Raw genomic sequence first — 6938 nt, forward strand, 5'->3', positions numbered from 1 at the left:
CCAAACAAACACACCAACAACCAATCAACTTGCCTTTGTTCTGGAAAACAAGGCCTGGAAACTTTAATGTCCCCCCTCTCGCTTGTAAAAACCCATGGCCATTTGGAGCTTTTGGGCGCATTGACGATCTCGAACTCATTCATTTGTAGTGCCTTTCTCCTTCCCGGTTACAATTTCTATTCCCCTCTCCCTCAATGGTAATTCCCTGCTAGGTTACTCAAGAGTGGTTGCAGAGTGAGAGGGCAATTAGCCATTAGCTACTAGCTACCTAACCCAGTCCAGCCCATTTTCAGTCATGTGAGCCACGACCATGTGCACTATAGCTAGCACTATCTAGGGAGTACCTGAGTAGAGGCATATAATATTGGCATATGTAGTCTATTTAAGCAATAAGCCCCGAGAGGGTGCGATATATGCCCAATGTACCACGGCAAAGGGCAGTTGTTATACGCAAAGCGGAGTGCCTGGATACAGCCCTTAGCCGTGGTATATTGGCCATATACCACAAAGCCCTGAGGTGCCTTATTGCTGTTATGAACTGGTTACCAACATACACAAAAAATGAATGACATATTTACATAAAAATCTTGGTTTTGATAAATTAATTCATACCTTTTCATCCTTCCAGACAATAATCTGTTTGTGAATTATTTTTCCATCATTGCTGTGAAATCAACGAATAGCTGCTAGCCATGGACAGAAACCAAAACAACATCCAAATCTGCAGCTGAAATGACAGAAAACTAGCTGCATTTTTGTTTGTTTTAGCTGTTTTCTTTGAACATTTCTTTGGATTAATCCACAATATCCAGAGTTACGGTCTCGTCAGAACATTGTTCATGTCACACCCTGACCATAGTTTGCTTTGTATGTTTATATGTTTTGTTTGGTCAGGGTGTGATCTGAGTGGGCATTCTATGTTGTGTGTCTAGTTTGTCTGTTTCTGTGTTTGGCCTGATATGGTTCTCAATCAGAGGCAGGTGTTAGTCATTGTCTCTGATTGGGAACCATATTTAGGTAGCCTGTTTGGTATTGGGTTTTGTGGGTGATTGTTCCTTTTCTTGTCCTTATGTCTGTTGCGTGCTAGTTTGCACCAGTATTAGGCTGTTTCGGTTTTCTTGTTACGTTTGTTGTTTTGTATTTGATTCGTTTTTACTTTTGTTTCATTAAACATGGATCGCCACATTTTGGTCTGACTCTCCTTCACCTACAGAAAACCGTGACAGTTCACTCTCTATGGCACTGTCTATTGCATCTTAGCCTATGCCGCTCTGTCATTGCTCATCCATATATTTATATATTCTTATTCCATTCCTTTACATTTGTGTGTATTAGATAGTTGTAGTGGGAATTGTTAGATTTGTTAGCTATTGCTGTACTGTCAGAACGAGAAACACAAGCACTTCGCTACACTCGCAATAACCGTTCGATCTATCGCATTAGCAAACGTCATTGTTGCCAAGGTCGGAGAAACAGACAGCAAGGTTTGTACAGGTCCCCATTGTTGTATACCAAATGCTAGGATAGAAGCAAGGAGAAATGTGTTTCATAAAATACTTATTGTTTTTCTCTTGTCATATGCAGTGGTATATCAAGAACAGCATCGTGATACCAACTCTAAACAAAACAAAAGAATACCCGTAAAACTCGTAGTATATCATCTCACGGCTAGAACACTGTTTTACCCAATCAGCATCCAGGATCCAAACTACCCAGTTTATATCATATATTAGAGTCTCAATATATCAGGGAGGTAGGGGAGAAGTGAGTAAGTAAGCCTTGTCTAAGCCAGAACGGGCCAGTTTGTGTAGCTTGAGGCAGCTTGATTTACAAGAAGTAGCCTGACACTCCCTGGACAGGACGCTAGTCTATCCCAGGGCCTTACCCCCAATCTATCTCCTTAATGCTGAGTGCCAAGTAGAGAGGCATTAGGTCCCATGTTTAGAGTATTTGATATGATTAGAGTGGGGATCGAACCCCCAACATTCTAATCTCAGGGTGGACGCTAACCAAAAGGCCACTGAGGAAGCGGGTCAGAATGCTAACGCTGATGCTAAAGATCACCTCAGAGGGAAGATACTACAAGCTGACATTATCCATTAGTCTCGGGCTCCATTTTGGTTGGCTTCATCATAGTGGATGGAGGCTCTTTCCCGGATCAGTAGACCAACCTTTGATAACGGTGGTCTACTGTCCAGGAGTTGTGTATGTAAGTGAGTGAGCAAGTGAATTTGTGCGTTTGCGCGTGCGAGTGAGTGTGTGTGCGTATCCACAGGGCCTATAGAATACAACAGCGGTTCCCAAACTAGGGGTTGCTACTCCACATAGGGTCGCCTGATATGAAAATGGGGTTGAAAACCCTTGCGAAAATAATAATAATGTCTTTGTATCTCAAAATAATTGTAATATGGTTAACCTTAAAAAGATACAAGTAATCCAGAGAGTGCCCTTAGATCATATGAAAAGGCCACACTTCAATCATTCCCACGGTGAATGGCAAGGCCCACTAGGCTATGGAACCACATACATTTGCAGAGACTTTGACATTCACGGCCGCAATTGATATGGTGAAACAATGTGTGGGGAGGCAGAGGCAAAGAAGCATCAACACCTTTATCAGATAACACTTCAACAAATAAGTTATGCTATTGCTAGCAATCAAGAGGAAACTCTGACTTAACAGCTCAAAAACTCCCTAGCTCATGCTTTCCAAATGGACGTTAGCTGTGAGGGCCGAGATGCCCATGCATTGACGCTTGTTCGCTATACAGTACCAGTCAAAAGTTTGGACACACCTACTCATTTAAGGGATTTTCTTTATTTTTACAATTTTTACTGACGGAATGAGGTCAATATCCTTCCAGGATACCCAGGCCAGGTCGATTAGAGAGGCCTGTTCGCTGAAGTGTTTTAGGGAGCGTTTGACAGTGATGAGGGGTGGTCGTTTGACCACAGACCCATTACGGACACAGGCAATGAGGCCGTGATCTCTGAGATCCTGGTTGAAGACAGCAGAGGTGTATTTGGAGGGTAGGTGGGTTAGGATGATATCTATAAGGGTGCCCGTGTTTACGGATTTGGGGTTGTACCTGGTAGGTTCATTGATAATTTGTGTGAGATTGAGGGCATCAAGCTTAGATTGTAGGATGGCCGGGGTGTTAAGCATGTCCCTGTGTTGGTCACTTAACAGCATGAGCTCTGAAGATAGATGGGGGGCAATCAATTCACATATAGTGGCCAAGGCACAGCTGGGGGCAGGTGGTCTATAGCAAGTGTCAACGTTGTGAGACTTGTATCTGGAAAGGTGGATTTTTAAAAGTAGAAGCTCAAATTGATTGGGCACAGACCTGGACAGTAAGACTGTTGCTGTATAAATCGTATGTCCTTGTATTGCTACTGCTGTATCATCAAATTAATTATCTAAGTGAGTCTCAGAAATGGGTAATATATAACTGTTATCTGACATTAACACGTTATTGATTTCATGAACCTTATTGCTAAGGCTACATATATTAATATGGGCTATTTTCAGCCCTTCCTGGGTAGCTTATCAGAGATGGACATGATATGGAAAAGTGCAAACAAAGCAAGTCCATTAATCAGTTGGTGTGAGTAAGAGTGTGTGCTGCGGGTTTGAAGCTTGGCTCTTTCCAGAACAGTTTCCTTGTCCTTGAACCTCAGGAACTTGATGACCTGTCACCTAGCCCGGTGGTGGGTTTTCCAGTCCCATGGGCGCTCTCCACCTCAATCTTCCTGTGGCCCATCTTCAATTTCTCAGAGGTCTTTTTCCTCACTTTGTCCTCAGACTCCGTCCAGGTCTCAAATGGAGATTCTGCAATTCCATCCACAACCATGTTGTGCTGCCTTGATTGTCCCTCAAAATGATTTCTCCATCATTGTTATCATGGATTCACACACAGAACTGATGTCCCCTCTTAATTACTTACAGATCAATATCATCTTGTAGTTTTCCTGTTTCAACTTATCGAGCTGACCCTGGGAGAACTGCATACTGTTTATCAGGTCCTGGACCTCTCTGGTTAGGTTGTCTATTCTTTAACTAGCTGACTCCACCAGAATTTGGACAAAAACTTGAACCTATTTTCTTGTTGTTGTAACAACTGCTTGTAGAACCATTTTTGTTCATTTAAAAGATCCTTCACCGGTGATAGAGAGACACCATTGTCCTCAACAGTGCTTCCGCCGGCTTCGTCATTGTCATGGTAACAACGCAGTTTACGCTGTTACTCCTCACAGTTTCAGACAGGGCAGGTTGTAGGTAAGATTGGAAACAACAACAAACAGCAGGGATCTAGACAGCCACATACCCGGGACTATCCGTGGTTCCAGCCACAATGGCTAACCTCGTCACAGGCTGCGTTCAGGCCCTCAAGAACACTTTGCTAGCTTTATAGGCAGCTAGGTTAGCTGCTATGCAAAGCAGCTCCTCAGACCCGGCCTTGATTGGTAGGAACACTGGACAGATAGTAGGAGTCCCAGCAACTGATGCCAACTGATGCCAACTGCATAGCGGGATCCAAACTCAACCAAACTTAACTGAACTTTTTTATTAGACTTTCCAAAACAACAGACTTTCCAACAAACTTTCCAAAGCATCAAACCGAGCTCTCCCTCGTTCTGTGAGTGATGACTGCTCACTTCCAATGCTGGGAAGAGCACTTTGGGAACTACTTCCCAATCCATTTGACTGTGATCTTGGCTCAGTTTACATGCCGATAAGTGAAATCATACAGCTGATCGAGCTGTCATGTGACCGAATGCAGCAGACAGGGGAATAACCTCGGAGGCGAATAAACACGGAACTGGGAACTTGAAAGTTCACTGAGGTCAAGACAACTGGAAAAATCGCTTTGAACGTCATCCAACTCGGACTTCCAACTCAGGAACTCAGACCTCTTTCTACAGCTCCAACTTTCCGACCTGAAGAGCACAAACGTCATGCTTTGACCTTGTATTTTTCAATTATTTTTATTTTTTTGAAGCTGCATTCAGAACTCTCGTCTGCATTAAAACTAAATATCGACAGCAGAGATGCGCACTTTAGACCACGCCCACTGACTTTGAGATGTTTTGACGCGACACGCATCAAACACACCCATCTCATTAGCGGTGGTGAGATAAGAAACATTATGTCAGAGTGATTTGCAATTGACTGTCATAGCCCAAAGTATGAGATAGTGAGTTGAGAAGACAATCAGAAATACTGTTAGAATGTTTTTCAATTGACTGCCATAGCCCCAAGTAAAAAAACTAAACATTGGCTGTTCATTTTTCTCATGGCTGGGGTCGCGAGAGTTTTGAGATACCAAATGGAGTCTTGGGCCAAGAGAGTTTGGGAACCCATGAAATACCTTATTGTGGTAATTTAAAATATATGCAGTTAACCATATACTGAAAACTCACTATGACTTTTTACAGGCTTAAAGAATAGAGTTCAGGGGAAGATTTGAGAGGGTTAGAGGTGTGAGGTGTCTTATACTCCATTTCCACTTATAGCTACAGATCCCAACTATACTTTATCCAAGCTGGTACTCATATCAACATGTATATGGCGATGTAGGTGGTGAATCAAGGGTTAATTAAGGGAAATGTGCTCCTTTAAGTGTAACTAGTAAACAACTGTACAGTAAGAGCAGACGTTCCTCTCTGAGGTCACACACTCCAAACAGCGGTCTCTATGGTAACTGCTGCCAGACAGATGGGGGTGCCTAAATCTGACTATGTCCTATAAAAAATGTATAACATACTAACATGGTAACATTTAGCCTCCACCACACATACAACCTTCAGAAGCACACACAATCTCTCTCTCTGTCACACACACACACACACACACACACAGAGAGAGAGAGAGAATGACTCCTAGACAATAAAAGCCCAACCTGATATTGTTTTCAGGATAATGCTGCTGAGCCAGAGTCAAAGTAGGTTAGAGCATTGCCCGCTCTGCCGGAAGAAAAAAACAAGTATGTGTCTCTGCTCTCTGCCCTGCCCTTCAACAGATTTCATTTCGGTCTAGGCTGTTAGTGTACGTGTGTGTGTGTGTGTGTGTGTGTGTGTGTGTGTGTGTGTGTGTGTGTGTGTATGTTTAAAGGGGGCAGACTGGGTTAAATGGAGGGCATACCCTACGGCATGTCTGCAGTTATATGATACTGTTTGAACCTCAATTTTGCATTATATCTTTGTCAGTCTATGTGCTATTCTATCTCTCTGGTAAGCGTGAAACCTGGATTAAACAAGTAGAACAACTAATATGGGAGATTGTTAATGTGACAACGGATGGCTACAACCATCAAACTAGTAGTTTAAAGGATCATAAATAAATAAAAACCTGGTGCATATTGTTATAGATCGTTCTAATAATCGGAAGGCGAAGATTTCCATACCCAACTATAACATTTTCTGTCAAGATAGAACTGCCAAAGGGGGAGGAGTTGAAGTCTACTGCAGAGATAGCCTGCAAAGTAACGTCATACTTTCCAGGTCCATACCCAAACAGTTCAAACTACTAATTGTAAAAATGCTACCGACCCCTAGCTTCAGAGTTTGTTCTGTTAGGTGACCTAAACTGGGATATGCTTAACACTCCGGCAGTCCTACAATCTAATCTAGATGCCCTCAATCTCACACAAATCATCAAGGAACCCACCAGGTACAACCCAAAATCTGTAAACAAGGGCACCCACATAGACGTTATCCTGACCAACTGGCCCTCCAAATACACCCCCGGTGTCTTCAACCAGGATCTCAGTGATCACTGCCTCATTGCCTGTATCCGCTACGGGTCCGCAGTCAAACGACCACCCCTCATCACTGTCAAACGCTCCCTAAAACAGTTCTGCGAGCAGGCCTTTCTAATCGACCTGGCCCGGGTATCCTGGAAGGATATTGACCTCATCCCGTCAGTTGAGGATGCC

Source organism: Oncorhynchus masou, chromosome 29 (assembly GCF_036934945.1).
Source record: "Oncorhynchus masou masou isolate Uvic2021 chromosome 29, UVic_Omas_1.1, whole genome shotgun sequence".
In the NCBI taxonomy this organism is placed as follows: domain Eukaryota; kingdom Metazoa; phylum Chordata; class Actinopteri; order Salmoniformes; family Salmonidae; genus Oncorhynchus; species Oncorhynchus masou.